Source organism: Olea europaea, chromosome 9 (assembly GCF_002742605.1).
Source record: "Olea europaea var. sylvestris chromosome 9, O_europaea_v1, whole genome shotgun sequence".
Taxonomy (NCBI): Eukaryota; Viridiplantae; Streptophyta; class Magnoliopsida; order Lamiales; family Oleaceae; genus Olea; species Olea europaea.
In genome coordinates, this window is record NC_036245.1 from 6,180,147 (window position 1) to 6,198,426 (window position 18,280).

The 18,280-nt window shown below is 34.1% G+C and overlaps 1 pseudogene; it reads right to left on the minus strand.

Moving 5' to 3' along the window:
- Nucleotides 1–836: 836 nt before the first annotated feature.
- LOC111399863 lies at nt 837–17,752 on the minus strand (annotated as a pseudogene).
- Nucleotides 17,753–18,280: the final 528 nt, after the last annotated feature.

Genomic DNA, 18,280 nt, shown 5'->3' on the forward strand with positions numbered 1-18,280 from the left:
CACCCATACGAATGGAGGACTAAGTAGGCCTGTATCCGTCCTAATAAATTCTAAGTAGATCATATCTGGTTATGCTTAAAAGTAAGTCAAACTTACTTCTAAGTTATTTACTTTGCCAAACATGATTTTCAACTTTTATTTTTGGACATTCTATAACTTTTTATATGCACATGCCTGATTATATCAATAGTGAAGGAGATTGATATTATAATACACAATGATAGCTCCCTATATTGTATTGATCAAAGCCGAAAAAAATTTTCTACTTTACACCCATTTCATTGGGAATAGGCTTAGCTTCTTATTTTTTGTTTGTGGCTATTTTTTTTCTTATGATTCTCTGTTTCTTGGAATGTGTTTATTCATCCTAGCCCGGCTCGCATTGGAAATTGCCAACAAGAACATTGGTCTCCAGGAAGAATATCATTTCTGAGAGGAGATGCCACTGATTTTATGAAGAAAGCTATTTCCAAAGGTTAATCATGGGATATAGACATATAGTTTCCTTGGATCCACGTCGAAAGGCACTCTATGTGCCCGACTTTTCATGCCTCTCCATGCTTTGTATAAGTAGCATGCAATTCGATCTTCCCTACCAAATATGATACTATAGTAAGGGGAAAAAAGTTCTCCACTTGAACTAATATTGAAGGTGGCCATTAAACAATCAATTAATAAATAATAATGAATCCAATTTAAATTCAAAATTCAAGTTGAAGCAATAAAAATCCGTGTAATAGGTAAAAGGGTACAATCTTTGGAAAAATAAGATAGCAAGATAATAGCGACTGCTACGAAGCATTGCCAAGGATGCATTCACCAGAATGTCATTTGTGAACTGTTTTAGTGACCGCCTGGATTCCGATTCCACGACAAATTTGATGGACCTTCGAGTTGCCTGGGATAGAACATGTAATTTCACATATCAGCAGCATATAAGAGCACACCGAATGAAGACTTGACTAACCAATGAAACCTGGGGAAAGGAAGAGAAGCTTTGATAAAGTTACTGGAGCAGGTTAGAAAATTATACGTTGGCCTTGATAGATAAATAATTATGAAAATCATTGCAAGGAAGAAGCACAATCCACCTACAGTGAGATGATCTCTCCGCACAGTGCGGAGAGGAAAAGAAAAACTCTCCGCACTGTATGGAGCCATATTGTGCAAAGAGTGCGAAGAGAGTTGATCTCTCCACACAATGTAAAGAGATTTTCTCTCCTTTTTTTTTTTTTTAAATATGCAACCTAAATATTAGTTTGTTATTTTATTAATTAAAAATATGTATTAAATCTAACAAAATATATAATTACAAGAATAAGTTTAACTTCAATATAATACCAAAAAAAAACTCTCAAAGAAAGAATCATTGCTAAACAACAAAATAATCTAACAAAAGCATCTAAACATATTGAAAAAGACAAAAATAAGAATAATAATAATAATAATAATAATAATAATAATAATAAAACCTGTGAAGAAGAAAAAGAAAGAATGATGCCAAAAAAATTAACATTATTGTTCAAATGTGACATGCATTATTGATATACTAAAAACTTTTGTTTTCCAAAAACACTCATGTGTATTCATCTAATTCTTCACCAAATTGGCAGGTTAAAAGCATGGATTTATTGTTTGGTGTTAAAATTTTTTAAATAATCATAATAAATCTTCTTGCTACATTAATAAAATTGCAATAATTTTTTTTTTTTTTTTTTTACAAATAGTATAAAAAAATCAATTTTATTTTCAACAAAAAAACACATTTAAAAATTAGCAACTTCATAACCACCCTTCCTTTTCTTTTTTTTCTATTCCCGCAAATACAATTATATAAAAAGAAAACAATATTGAATTATAACATTTAGTAATTAAGAAATTCAATATTAAATAAATTTTATACATTTATAACAAATTATAAATTGACGTATATGTAATATACCGTATATGTAGCTTGCCGTATTTGCAGACAATTTTTCGTATATGCAATCTATCGTATTTGTAGACAACTTACCGTATTTGCACTTTATCGTATTTACAGCTTACCGTATATACTGCCTACTGTATTTTCATGTACCGATTTTTTCACTTACAAATACTGAGAATGTAGAACACCGTACATTCACTTACCAAATCAAATGTCAAAAAAAAAAAATTCAAATTTTAATTTTTTCAACATATGAAAAAAATAAATATTAAAATATATTAAGCACAAAATATAAACGCATATAAATATGCAAGTCGATTTATAACTTTGTGCTCAATCTTCAATTTTTCAATATTGAATTATACAAAATTTAGAAATATAATCTTCACATTCAACTTAATTATATCAACACTATCAAAGAATACAAGCAAAATAGTTTGTATAAGCTCATATATTTCTTATTTAATCATGAAATATACAAACATATTTTTTCTAAATGATGCAATACTGTTATGCAATTGTAAAAATAATTTACAGCTATTTTCTTATATCATGAAAATATTTTTAGAAATTGCTTCAAAAAATTCCAAAAAACTAAAATTCATACGCTAATAAAAATGCAATAAATAAAAATTTCGTGCAACACAAAAAAAAAAAAGAAAAATCTTTTTGCGATAACAGTTTCTTTTCTCTTTCTTTTTTCCTTTTTTTCCCCCTTTTTTCCCCTGCTTTCCCTATTTTTGTTTTCTTTTTATAGAGGTTTGAATATAAATTATTGAAACGAGGGTTTTTGGCAAGTAAATATAGAATTTTGCTATGAATTGAATGTATGTTGGTTTGATTTTATTTTGTGGTTCTAGGTCAATTTTTTTTAGAGAGTATTATCATTTCGTTTCTAACTCTAACTTCTTTTAAAAAGGGGAAGGAGTAGACACTATTCAAGGAACAGTAAAGAAATCTCATTCCACTGTTGAAACTATTTTTTTTTCCCTTTTTGCTTCCTTTTCTGCTTTAGCTCACGTTGATTTTTACCTGCAACCATACTCCTTATTTTCGACGACCATACTTTTAAGGCAATCATACTTCTTATTTTCAGGTACGAAGTAAGGCAATAAGTTTTTTTGTTTTCCTTCTCACAGCCATCCCCTCCTCCCTATTCTCGTCTTCTTCTAATCTTCAGGCAAAGGATGGTTTTTTTTTTAGTTTTTAAAGGGATGATGTTCCATCTGTTCTCCAAAAAAATAATAATAATAAAATAAAATAAAAAACACAACTTTGCTGTTTCCAATTTTCCTTTTATGTAACATGAAATGGGCTTTATATGGTCAGTAGTATTTTCTTCGTAATTTTTTTGTGGAATTAATTTAGGTTTTGTTCCAAGTTGTATTGAAATGCATATTTTAGTTTGTAGTAAAGTTGAATGAATTCTATTTCTTTATTTTGTAGAGAGGTAGTTTTCGGCTTTGATCAGTTTCTCTCTCTCTCTCTCTCTCTCTCTCTCTCTCTCTCTCTCTCTTCAGTTTTTTCTTTAATGAATTTTGTTTAGATATGTGTACTTTTTCAACTTTCTCTCGATTGTCCTTGTTAGCTTTCATCTTCCTATCATCATCTCTCTCTAAGAAAAGTTGATTTTTTCAGCTAAAATAATTATCAGATGCGTGTGGATGTATTTCCTGTTTAGGCTTTATAACTAATTATTTTCTTGTAAAGTATTGCCCTAGCGTAATCTTAGTTTAGTTGGGTAAATTGATGTTAATTTGATGAATTCATTTTTGTTAGAATACAGAGTATTTACTCTTGTTAATTTTATGGTTGGTTCACATTTATTATTTCATAACTGTGATATAACCTTCTTTTTTTCATTAGTACTTCCATTTGCAACCATTCTATTGCTAGCTTTAATAATAATAATAATAATAAAAACAAACCCCTCTCCACATTGGGTGGAGAGTTGGAAAAAACTCTCCGCACTGTGCGGAGAGTTACGTGCAAAGTCTCCACACAGCATTTGCAAAGATTTGCTCTTTTTTTTGTTTTTTCTTTTTTTTTTCCTTTCTTTTTTTCCTCGCTTTCCCTATTTTTGTTTTCTTTTTACAGAGGTTTGAATATAAATTATTGAAACAAGGGTTTTTGGTAAGTAAATATAGAATTATGCTATGAATTGAATGTATGTTGGTTTGATTTTATTGTGTGGTTCTAGGTCGATTTTTTTAGAGGGTATTATCATTTTGTTTTAATCGTTCAGAAAGATTAAGGATTTTATTTTATTTTACGAGGCAAGACAAGAATTATGGCAAAAGATGAAGTAGTTCTAATGGATCACTTGGATTGGAAAAAAGCCCACGTCTTCAACCATTTAAGTTGGTGAGTTCTGATTTTGAATTTTTAATGATGTTTGGTTTTTTTTTTTCATTTCTGTTGTTGAAAGGTAAATAAAGTAGATTTTTGTTGATTATACTGTTGTTTTACCTCGTTGATGTTATCTTGAAGGTTAGTCAAATAAGTATATAGTTAAATACCTCGACATTAGTGAAAAATATGGTAATCTAAAAAAATAAAAATCTAAGTAGAAAAAAAATGAAAAATAAACAAAAAATAAAAACTGTGCGGAGTATTGCTCTGCACAAAGTGGAGAGAAACTCTCCAGATAGCTCGACATTGGTGAAAAAAATAAAAATCAAAATCAAATAGAAAAAACGAAGAATAAAAAAAAAAACAATGTGTGCGCACTGCTCCGCACAAAAGTAAGGAGCCGAGAGTTTGGAGGTATTTTTCCAAACTTTCCGCCAAACTCTCTCAAGAGTTCGGAGAGTTTGGAGTCCAGAGCAACTCTGCACAAAGTGCGGAGCATTGCTATGCAAACTTTTATTTTTTTATTTATTTTTTAATTTTTTTTCCTTTTGGCTGAGGAAAGTTTACTTCAATTCTTGAGATATTATCTGTAAACTAAAATCTCGAAATCATTTTTGTAGCATTTAGAACTCAAATGGAAAAATGCATTTTCCATTTTTCATATGATGTCCAGTGTTTTAATTTGGTAATTGCGATAAAATATATTGTGAGGCATATTAAATGTTACAAATTTTTTGTTATATCATGTAGAAATCAATGTAAATGTGTTATCTTTTCTTTGTAATATATATATATATAGTGTGTGTGTGTGTGTGCGTTTCTTCTTCTCTTCAACCATAAATGTTTACACCTCCAATTCCTTCACCAATTCCTTCATCAGAATTCAAAAAAATCTACAATTTATACACTAATAGAAATTGAATAAATATAAAACTCATTCAGTGTACGTGATGATGACTAATAATTATGAAAATCATTGCAAGGAAGAAGCACAATCCACCCACAGTGAGATATGCAGTACCAAGAAAGTCATTCTTCCCTCCAAGCCAGCTAGTGGTAAAAACAACAAGTTTCTTCTTGCCATCGAAACTGTATGTGTTATAATTGTCTTCCAATGTCACACTGATGACATCACCAGCCTGAAGATCCATCTCAATTTTCCCATACAATTTCCTGTAAGTTGGAAGAATTGCAGTTCGCATCTGATGGAATAATGTCAACAAAGTGGAAGAGAAAGACTTGTATTTAGGATGAAAAATAACCAGCTACGGCACAGTTCGACTGGTTCCAAACATATATATATTACAATAGTTTTCTACCATGTTTCTAGTCAACAACTACCACCTAACACCTTACTTGTCACCATACTCTGATGGACATTTTAATACACAAAAATAACCATACTATGTACTGATTTAATACATATAATTAATACAAAATATGACAGCAAAAGTGGCACACAATCATCAACACTCCTTCTTGACACTTTTGTTGGAAACACCAAGTCTTTTCCTCAATGTTTCAAATCTTATTTTAGGCAAAGATTTAGTGAAAATATCAGCATCCTGATCTTCAGAACTACAATGCATCAGCTGGACTTCTTTTCTGTCTTGTGCCTCCCTTATTGAGTGATATTTGATCTTAATGTGTTTTGTCCTTCCATGAAATACCGGGTTCTTCACCATAGCCACAGCCGACTGATTATCACAATAAATGACAGTAGCTTTTTCTTGCTTGTAATGAAGATCTTCCATAACTTTCCTTAGCCATATTGCTTGATTAGTAGCTTCTGAAGCAGCTACGTATTCTGCCTCAGCTGTAGATTGAGCGACCATTTTTTGTTTCATTACACTCCAGCATACAGCACTTGTTCCAGCATAAAACACATAGCCAGATGTACTCTTCATATCATCACTCGAGCCAGCCCAATCACTGTTTGTATATCCAGTCAATTCCAAGCCTTCTGATTTCCTGAACCAGATTCCCAAGTCTTCAGTTCCTTTCACATATCTCAGCACCCTTTTTGCAGCCTGAAAATGGAGTTCACTTGGTTCCTGTCTGAATCTGGATAGGATATTGGCAGCAAAAATAAGGTCTGGTCTGGTAGAAGTTAAATACAGCAAACATCCGGTCATACTCCTATATATTTTTTCATCAATCCTCTTAGAACCATCATCTTTTATCAGCTTCAGATTTTGCACAAGAGGAGTACTTACTGCCTTGCAGTTTTCCATATTAAATTTCCTTAACATATCCCTAACATACTTCCTTTGACAGACAAATATCTCATTTTGAATTTGAAATATTTCCATGCCAAGGAAATAGTGCATTTCTCCCAAATCAGTCATCTCAAAGACCTTTCTCAATTCATCTTTTACTTCATTGATCTTTGCATAGCAGCTTCCTGCGATTAGAAGATCATCCACATACAATGAGATGATGATCATCTCGTTCTCTTCTTGCCTTATATACAAGGTTTGTTCATTCACACTTCTCAAAAAACCAAGTTTGCTCAAGTGCTCATCGATCCTGCTATACCACACTCTAGGAGCCTGTTTAAGTCCATACAAGGCCTTCCTTAATAGATAGACTTTTTCACTTGCCTCTTCAAGTTGGAAACCTTCAGGTTGTTCAATAAAAATCTCTTCCTCCAAGTGTCCATTCAAAAATGCCGATTTAACATCCAATTGATAGATTTTCCAACCTCTATGAACAGCCATTGCAAATAACAATCTGATTGTTTCATACCTGGCCACTGGTGCAAAAGTATCAGTAAAATCAATTCCATATTGTTGAGAGTATCCTTTCACGACCAGCCTAGCTTTAAACTTGTTGATAGAACCATCTGGATTCAGCTTCGTTTTATACACCCACTTTACACCAATTACATGCTTATTTTCTGGTCTATTAACCAGCTTCCAGGTTCCATTTTTCTCAATCATGTTTAGTTTCTTTTTCATTGCATCCATCCACCATTTTGATCTTGCTGCTTCAGTGTAGTTTGAAGGCTCCATAGCAGCAACATTACATCTAGCATATATGTCTTCCAGTGATCTAGTTTTTATCACCACATTTTCAGAATCTGTGTCACTCTCAGCATCCTCTATTACTTCATTATCATCATCATCATCTGGTTGTGAAGTAATTCTAGGATTTTGAAGTCGAGTGACTGATTTTGCATCCCAATTCCATGTAGATCCCTCATCAACTTTGATGTCCCTACTAGATATTATCTTCTTGCTTTGTGGGATAAAAACTCAGTATCCCTTAGCATTGTTGCAAAAACCAACCAGCACACCTTTTTCAGCCTTTTGACTCAATTTATCCCTCTTTACATCAGGAATATGAAAGAAGCATATACTACCAAACACTTTCAGATGAGACACATCAGGTTTCTTCTCATACCAGGCTTCATATGGAGTCTTTTTATCTAAGGATTTTGTTGGCAATCGGTTAAGTAAATACACAGCAGTATTTACAGCTTCTGCCCAAAATTCCTTAGGTATATTCTTCTCAAACATCAAACACCTGGCCATCTCCATAATCGTTCTATTTTTCCTTTCACAAACACCATTTTGCTGGGGAGAATAAGGTATAGTTAACTGATGTTTGATCCCCGTATCTTCACAGAATTTGTCAAACTGGCCACAGCAATACTCTGTTCCATTGTCTGATCTGATGGACTTTATCTTGCTGTTGCATTTAATTTCTATCCAATTTTTAAACCTCCTAAACACACCTGCTACTTCAGATTTCATTCTCAAAAAATATACCCAGCACATTCTTGACATATCATCTATAAAAAGGATGAAATATCTGTTGCCATTCATGGTTGAGGTTCTCATAGGTCCACAAACATCTGAGTGCACCAATTCAAGTTTCTTTGTTGCCCTTCTTGCTTGATTTTTTGGAAATGGTAATCTAGTTTGCTTTCCATATTGACATGCATCACACACACAATCATTATTGCAAATCTCAGGCATATTTTCTACAAGCTTCGAATCATGCAAATACTTAAGTGATGCATAGCTAGCATGTCCAAATCTTTTGTGCCATAAAGATGATTCAATTACTGTGGTTGTTAGTGCTTGATCACTGACATTTTTCCACTCCAATGGAAAACTCCTATGTCTCATTCCTACTTTCATGACTTCCTGATTTTGTGGATCAAATATGGTGCATCTATTATCCTTGAATATAAGTGTATAGTCTTTTTCAATCAATTGACCAACACTAATCAAATTCTGATCAATATTAGGCACATATAAAACATCTGATATGAGCTTAGTACCTGATGAAGTCTGTACTGCAATTTCTCCAGCACCTTTTACCTCAACAAACTCACTATTTCCAACTTTAACTTTTGACGTGAGTTTGTCATCCATCTTGGTAAAGATGCTTAAGTTGGATGTCATATGGTGAGTGCATACACTGTCAAGCAGCCAAGCTTCATCATTGCTGCTGACATTTGAATTTGTTGCTGTGAACAGATGTTCTTCCTGTTGGTTTTCTCGATTTTCAGCAAGTTGAGCTTGCTGCTGGTCCGGTTTCTCCTTCTTACTTTTACATACCTTTTCAATGTGACCAAATTGTTTGCAAGCCCTACATTGTACTCCAGGCCTGAACCAACACCATTTAGGTGAATGTCCTATCTTTTTACAATGAGGACATGGTGGATACTTCTTTCTTTCAACAGGATTCTTGCTGCATTCAGCACCCTTCTTCTCATTAAATGGTTTCTTCATCCCATAACTAGTTTGTGCTTTGTATTCTTCATCCCATAAATAGTTTGTGCTTTGTATTTTCCTTTAGCAACCAAGGCTCCCTCGACTTGCTCTTCTTGTCTGATCAATCTTCTTTGCTCTGTGGCTTGAAGAGCATTGACAAGCTCAGACAAAGACATACTAGCCAGGTCCCTCGAATCTTCGAGTGAGGAGATCTTGGCTTCAAATTTTTCGGGCAAGCTGATCAAGACCTTCTCTACTACTCTCCTATCTGGCAAGTCATCACTTAGCAACCTAATTTGGTTAACTATCTTCATCAGTCTATCAGTAAATTCTTTGACAATTTCTGATTCCTTCATCTTCAGAGTTTCAAACTCCCTTCTTAGGTTCAGCACTTGCATCTGTCTTGTCCTTTCATTGCCTCGAATTTCCTCCCTTAGCCTATCCCAGGCTTCTTTTGCAGATTCACAAGTTATAATCCTTGTGAAAATGGCATCCGAGATAGCAGATTGTATACAAGAAAGAGCCTTAAATTTCTTAGCAATCTCCTCACTATGTTGCTTCAGCTGTGCAATTGTGGGATTTGCTCTAAGTGGTGGAGGTTCAGTGCCATTTTCTGTGATTTCCCATAAATCATAAGCTCTCAAATATGCTTTCATCTTTGCAGCCCAGAAATCATAGTTTTCTCCAGCAAATATTGAAGGCAGAGGAGCTGTGAAACCACCAGAGGCCATTACTCACACTCACCAGTTTATATGTGGTTATTTTCTGATTTTCTCACCTGTGTCTGCCCTTCCTTTCTTCGTGTTCTAAGGCCAAAGTGGCTCTGATACCACTGATGGAATAATGTCAACAAAGTGGAAGAGAAAGACTTGTATTTAGGATGAAAAATAACCAGCTACGGCACAGTTCGACTGGTTCCAAACATATATATATTACAATAGTTTTCTACCATGTTTCTAGTCAACAACTACCACCTAACAACACCTTACTTGTTGACTGAAATCACCATACTCTGATGGACATTTTAATACACAAAAATAACCATAATATGTACTGATTTAATACATATAATTAATACAAAATATGACAGCAAAAGTGGCACACAATCATCAACAGCATCCAAACAATAAGGTCTTCCTGCTCACTCAACTGTAACATGAAAAGATATTCATTCATGATTGATAGAAATTAGTCTAATCAAATAAAACTTACTAAACTTAATGAATGGTTTTCTAGTTCTCAGTTTTTGCAGCGTAAGCTTGATCTTTCAACATGTTACTTTAAAGACTTAAGAGTGTTGTTTAAGACTTGATTTGTTTCACATAGAATTCCCAAATTTATCTTTGTTCTCTTTGTATATAACAATCAACCACACATGATAGTTGAAGTAGGGTATTTGTACGGAAACAGAATATGGGTTATGTCATTATGCTGAGTATAAATCATACGTGCTCGGGTTCAATTTATTGAAGTCCCCAATCTTGGGATTACAAACTGCAGTGGCTTGTGAATATAATAATAGGAATTTACATTTTGATCAGAAATACATCAATTTAGAGTAGACCCACCAAGCAATTATGCTTCTTGCAACCCATAGAAATCCATTCCACTTTGACAGAATTTTAGTTTCATACATTCAATTAAAATCCAAATATGATAATTAAATTTCATACTTCAAGAATCTTGGAGAAACATGGCCAGAGGCTTACGAGTTTCAATGGATCAAGTCGTGCACCACCTGTAAGAGTGTTATTCTGAAAGTTCTTCAGGTAGACGTCTTTGCTAAATTTGCGATTTGCGATCCCTATTACTCTTCCATGAGATATTTCTCTTGTTTATGACCAAATGCTGGTTGTTGTGGGTAAAGTCATAAGTATCATTGAACAGACTCCAGGCTACAAGACCACAAGGAACAATTGGCATCCCATTTGCACTATCTTCAGGCTCACATGAACTTGTATCATCCTCCTGGGCTTCTCAACTGCTGGTCACTTCGATTCTTCACATACCTAACAGTGAATTAACGTCAAAACATAAAATTTTAAAACGAAAAGAATGAAGTATAATTGACTAATGATGCCCATCAAGATTATCCTCAAGCAGTAACGAAAGATGTTAAAAGGCAACTATGAAAAATATAGAAGAAAATCCAAGATAATTTGTAATCCTTTTTTTTTCTTTTTTTTGGGTGGGGGTGGGGAGTGGTTTCTAGATTACACAATTGAAAAAAGAGTTAACCTATCCCAAGTGCACAGGATGGTAGAGTACATTATAGTTACCTGCGATGATTCTGGTAGAAATTGTCAAGCTAACTCACCCTGAGCGTTCTATTGCAGATCTTAACTCGAGAGCTTTGTATAAATCCAACTTTGTCATTTCTTGTATCAGCAGGAATGCAATCAGTATCATACCGACGAACAATTTCAACTACCTGATAAAAAATAAAATAAAAAAATGAGAGAGGGACTTTTCAGTCAGAAAAAATGCTTAAAGGGAGAGAGGAAGCGAGGAAAAGGTGATCCAATAGTTGAATCCAAACGTACATCCGGGAAGCAAAGAGGGAGATAACTCCAGTGGGAATAAAGAAAACGACGCTAACAAGCAAGAATGCTGAAATCACCTGCACTAGATAAAATGCATTACAGGCAAGTAGTGCCATCAGTAGAATAAATTTAGCAAAATAGATAAATGACCAGAAAAGGCATCAGGTGTCTGCACTCTGTAGGAACTTTTTAAAATCTCACCCATTTAGGTGTAAGAATAGGCTTGCATGCAGGAAGTTCCTGTTGCATGAAACTTGAATCTGAAGCACATATTTGGGGGGAAAAATCTTAGATAATTCTCAATCACATTGATCAAGTAAAATGAGAATTTTTGTTGCATCATGATAACGACAAAACACTCATATTTTGAAGACTAACAAAGGGGTTGGCTTGACACTCCGATATCTAATATTCTACAAGAATCACATAACATTATTTGACACCAGAAAACATTTACTGCCCTCAGCTTACATTGTGTTTCACAATCTCTATTTAGAAAGTTCAAAATAATCCATAGTACAAACAAGCAGTAAGTGCTCATTGAAATTACTATTCAAGTAATTCAGATGAACCTGAACTCTCTAAATGGAAATGAATAAGTTAGCAATTTTCAGTAAGGAAAATCAGCTGCAGGAGAACTATTAGCTTTCATGATCTTTAAATTCAAAAAATCCTAATCCTTCAACACAAAATTAATTTAATCCATGATGCATTAAATTGACCAAAAATGCTAAATGTTCTAAGAACTTAATTTATATCCGCACAAAAGAATATCAATACTTACATAACCATATATTTAAAAATTTAAGATTGTATTTTTAAATTCATGACAGAGCTATTTCGATAGATTTGCTATATGTGAATTAAGGTGGTTCAAATTCTTTTTCAAAGTTTTCAATTAAAGATCAAACTTTGAGCCCATAACTAGGCAAGTCCTCACATTCCCAGTAAATTTTCTACCAGACAAACTAAAATAGCGAGTACGAGATATATATTTCAACAATAAGCATTGTTGGAAAATACGGATAATGGGTCGCCCATGTGGGGTGACCCGACCCGAAGGATTTTATAAGGGTTAGAGGGAGTGGTTTGAATTTAAATTTCAAACCCATAACTCCCAAGTAATCACTTGAAACTTCCATCTAGAAGTTATGGAAAAGAGGGGGCAAAAAAAAAAAAAAAAAAAAAAAAAAAAAAAAAAAATAGAGCCACAAGAGCAAAAAGAAATAGGGTGAAAAAAAGGTAAATAAGGAGGAGGGTGAAGATAAAGAAAAAAAGAGGAACAACAAGAGATAGAAGAAAGTTGAAAGAGAGTTTCCAGGAAAGGAAAGGTGTGAAATCAATTGAGGAGTTTGAAGAGCAAAAGGAACGTTGGGGTAAACATGAGTTCTCTAAGGGCAACGTATCATCATCCCATATCTAAGGTTAGATGATGTCGCAAGAGCCTAGATGGATATGATATGCATTTGAAAGGTGCAAGATCCCCAATCATTCTCAAAGGGATTGTTGGTTTCAAAATAAAGAGATGACAGAAAGAAAAAGTGCAGCAAACTTTTCTCAAGAGAATGAAAAGGAAATTCTGTTTTATTCTCAAAATTATAAAAATGGAGCTCAAAGCCCTTGGTATTTGGATAGTGGTTGTAGCAATCACATGACGGAGAATCGCGACATCTTTGTGGACCTTAATCCAAATATTACTTCATAAGTAATTCTTGGCGATGGAACATGTAGAGATGCGGTAGGAAAAGGCACCATTGCTGTCCAAATTAAAGAAGGTAACAAGAAACTCATCACAGATGTTCTTTATGTTCCCAATCTTTCTCATAATCTCCTAAGTGTTGGACAACTTATTCAAAGTGACTTCTCTGTCCACTTTGATGATGGTGCATGTAAAGTTTTTGACAAAAAGAAAAATATTTGTGTGGCAAATATTGAAATGAAGAACAAGACATTTCCTCTTATGATGCCACTAAATGAGAATTGTGCACTCAAGGCAAGAGACGAAGATTTAGCGTATTTGTGGCATTTACGATATGGTCATCTTCATGAAAGAGGCCTTCGTTTACTCCAAATGAAAAACATGGTGACGGGACTTCCTAACATCCAACACATAGACAAAATGCGCGAAGGATGCGTCTATGGGAAATTGCACAAGTTGTCGTTTCCAAAAACTTCATGGAGAACGAAAACACCACTTGAGCTTGTGCACTCGGATATTTGTGGGCCAATGCAAACTCCCACTTTTGGAAACAAGAGATATTTTATTCTCTTTGTTGATGACTTCACAAGAATGATATGGGTTTTCTTCCTCAGTCAAAAATCTGAGGCATATTCCACATTTCTTCAATTCAAAGCTCAAGCAGAAAGGCAAAGTGGTTTTTTGATAAAAACTTTAAGGACCGATCGTGGAGGTGAATATCTCTATAATCCTTTCATGGAATATTGCAGAAAAAATAGCATCAAAAGACAATTAACTGTGAGTCGAACTCCGCAACAAAACGGCGTGGCCGAAAGAAAAAATCGCACAATTGTTGAAATGGCAAGAAGCATGCTAAAGGGCAAAGGACTTCCAAATCTGTATTGGGCAGAAGCTGTAAATACGGCAGTATACATTCTCAATCGGTCTCCAACAAAGGCTGTACGGAATAAAACTCCATACGAAGCTTGGAACAAAAAGAAGCCAATGGTTGATCACTTCAAAATATTTGGCAGCATTGCTTATGCTCTTATCCCTTCTCAAAATCGGGAGAAATTTGACGAGAAAGGACAAAAACTTGTCTTTGTTGGATATAGTGATGAATCTAAAGGATATCGGTTATTAGATCCAACTACAAACAAAATTACAGTTTCACGAGACGTTGTTTTTGATGAAGCTGCATCTTGGGATTGGAAAGGGAAAGAAGTTGTGGACCAGACACCATACCATTTTGTTGATCCATTAACATTTCAAGCAGGTCCGTCACAAGTTGGAGATTTAGAGCATAATCCAAACCCTACTCCAAGAAGTGAGGAAGAATATGATCCAGAAAGCCCTCCAAGAAAGACACGTTCACTACAAGACATATATGTCATGTGAACTTGGGTTGTTCTCTAGTGAACCACAATCATTTGAAGAAGCCTCAAAAGAAGTATGTTGGACAAAAGCCATGAATGAAGAAATGTCCACAATTGAGAAAAACAAAACTTGGAAGCTTGTTGCCTTGCCAGAAGGGAAGAAAATCATTGGACTCAAGTGGGTCTATAAAATAAAATACAATGAAGATGGGTCGATCCAAAAGCACAAAGCACGTCTTGTTACAAAAGGGTATTCTCAACAGCCCGAAATTGATTACACTGAAACATATGCTCCGGTTGCAAGAATGGAGACAATTCGTACTGTTTTGGCACTGGCAGCTCAATTGGAGGTATGTGTTTATCAACTTGATGTAAAATCGGCATTCTTAAATGGTGAAATTCAAGAAGAAGTTTATGTCAAGCAACCCGAAGGATTTGAAATCAAAGGACAAGAAGGAAAAGTCTATCGTTTATACAAGGCACTTTATGGTTTAAAGCAAGCGCCGCGAGCATGGAATAGCAAAATCAATAGCTATTTCATCCAAAATGGATTCAATCGAAGCACGAGTGAATCATCTCTATATGTCAATAATCTTGGAAGAGACTTCTTGTAATATGTCTTTATGTGGATGATCTTCTATACTTTGGTACAAGTAAAAGCATGGTGGAAGAATTCAAGAAAGAGATGATGAGAGACTTTAAGATGAGTGACTTGGGTCAAATGAAATACTTTCTTGGCATCCAAGTCAAACAAAGCCCGGGAAGAATTTTTTTATCTCAAGAGAAGTATATTGATGATCTTCTAGAAAAATTCAGCATGAACCAGTGCAAGCCAGTCTCTACTCCAATGGGGCCGAATGAAAAATTCCAAGTCAATGATGATGCTGAAAAAGTAGATGCTACACTCTACCGAAAGTTAATTGGTTCACTCATCTACCTCAACACAAGGCCGGATATCACTCAATCAGTGAGTTTACTTTCCAGATTCATGAATGAACCAAGCAAGAATCACTTTACGGCGGCAAAAAGAATTTTGAGATACCTTAAAGGTACAAAAAATCATGACATTGAGTTCAAAAAGGAAAATAACTTCAACCTTGTTAGCTACACTGACAGTGATTGGGCAGGCTCACTTGTTGACCACAAAAGTACACCGGGCTACATCTTTTGTCTTGGAACAAATATTATTTCATGGAGTTCGAGGAAGCAAAGGTCTATAGCACTATCTTCTGCAGAAGCGGAATACATTGCAGCTGCGGATGCCGCTTGTGAAGCAGTTTGGCTTAGAAGAATTCTAAAAGACTTGATGTTTGAACAACAAGAGCCAACAACAATACATTGCGACAATATGTCAGCAATTGCTATGACAAAAAATCCAGTTTTTCATGCCAGATCGAAGCATATTGAACTACGTCATCACTTCATTCGAGATTTGGTAAGTCGAGAAGAAATTTGCATGGAATTTATCAACACAGATGATCAGCCAGCAGACATTTTAACAAAGGCAGTCACATTTGACAAGTTCGACAAGATCAAGGAAAAACTCAAGATTACAAATTAAGAGGGGGTGTTAAATGTGGCATTAATTTGTAATCTTAGGAAATAAATAAGGTTACATGCACTTGAAGAAAATGTATCAGGAAAATACATGATGCACTTGAAGAAAATGTATCAGGAAAATACATAATGCAAATTCATGAATTATTAGGTGTCCATTTATATTCCCATGTCTCTAGAGTTATCCATGTGGTCCTATTGCAAGAAAAAAAAAAGAAGAAAACATTATTGAGTGTGCTGTAGCAACTCAAAAACTATCAATAAAAATTCAAGTTTTTCTTCAACACTTCGTTTCCGCACTAACATAACAAAGGGGTTGGCTTGACACTCCGATATCTAATATTCTACAGGAATCACATAACATTATTTGACACCAGAAAATGTATACTGCACTCAGCTTACATTGTGTTTCACAATCTCTATTTAGAAAAATTCAAAACAATCCATAATACAAACAAGCAGTAAGTGCTCATTGAAATTACTATTCAAGTAATTCAGATGAACCTGAACTCTCTAATTGGAAATGAATAAGTTAGCAATTTTCAGTAAGGAAATTCAGCTGCAGGAGAACTATGAGCTTTCATGATCTTTAAATTCAAAAATCCTAATCCTTCAACACAAAATTAATTTAATCCATGATGCATTAAATTGACCAAAATGCTTAATGTTCTAAGAACTTAATTTATATCCGCACAAAAGAATATCAATACGTAACCATATATTTAAAAATTTAAGGTTGTATTTATATATTCATGACGGAGCTATTTCGGTAGATCTACTATATGTGAATTAAGGTGGTTCAAATTATTCTTCAAACTTTTCAATTAAAGATCAACTTTGAGCCCATAACTAGGCAAGTCCTCGGGACATCTCCAATGCTTATCCCAAAACACCAAAATGCACCAAAAAATGGTGCCAAACACCTCCAATGTAACACCAAACTTTGCATCATTTTGGTGCAAAATGGTATAAGGTGAATAGTGTTGCACCATCTTTGCACCAAAATGGTGCAAAATGTCAGTCATTTTTACCTTTCATTTTCCTTTCCAAATAAATTGATCAAGGGTATTTGTGTCATTTGTGTTATATATTTTTTAATACAATAAATTATTATTATTATTATTTTAAAATTATTTTAAATGTAAGAAATAATAATTAATAAATTAATTAAAAAAAGAAAAAAATTTAAAATATAACAAACATGATATATTGATGAAATTAATCTTTTCCGTAATTTAACGTAATTATTTATTTAGTAATTTATGTATTTATAAAATAATTAAATAAATAATATTTCAAATAAATATATTATAAAGAATAAAAAAGAGAAGAAAATGTTAAACATTGTTCATTTGGTATAATTTTTAGTGTAATGGTTAGAGATGAATTTTAGTTTGATGCAAGATTTGATGTAAATTTCGTGCATGGTCTCACATTCCCAGTAAATTTTCTACCAGACAAACTAAAATAGCGAGTATGAGATATATATTTCAACAAAAAGCATAAACAAGAAAAATACATTTAGGTCGCTTGGAATTGACAAGTAAATTCTTTACACGTAATAGCGTTACATCAGTACCGGAGAGGTACATATTGAGGAGATGGAGAAGGGATGTTTGTAGAGCCCACACAAGGGTTGCAATGAACTATGATGGTCTGTTACTGTCCAGTTGAGGTATGACAGCATGTGCAAAGAATTTGCTATGTTGGCAGACATTATCGCAGATGATGAAGAGCGAACTCGTGCGGTAATAGATTGGATTTGATTGTAATGTATGGAGACAATATCAACGCAAATGATTTCTAGGGGCACTAGCATTTCGTTGCCTAGTTTATATTTGGGATTCCATTCTAGAGCATCATTTGATACAGGCAGTGAAAGTATACAAGATCCAAAATGCTCGAAAAGGAAGGATGCGCCAAGAAAACTTCGCACTAAAAGCCCGTTGGAGTCGCATTCTATGAAATCGAAGGTATTATATTCTTGTTTTTTCTTGTCATCTATGCATATGCACGTGTTGAAAATATAAAATAATGTAAATTTGTATGTCGTGCAGGCAACGTCGACTTCAACCAAAGGACAGAGACCGAGATCAAGACAAAGGCAATCTTCAACACGA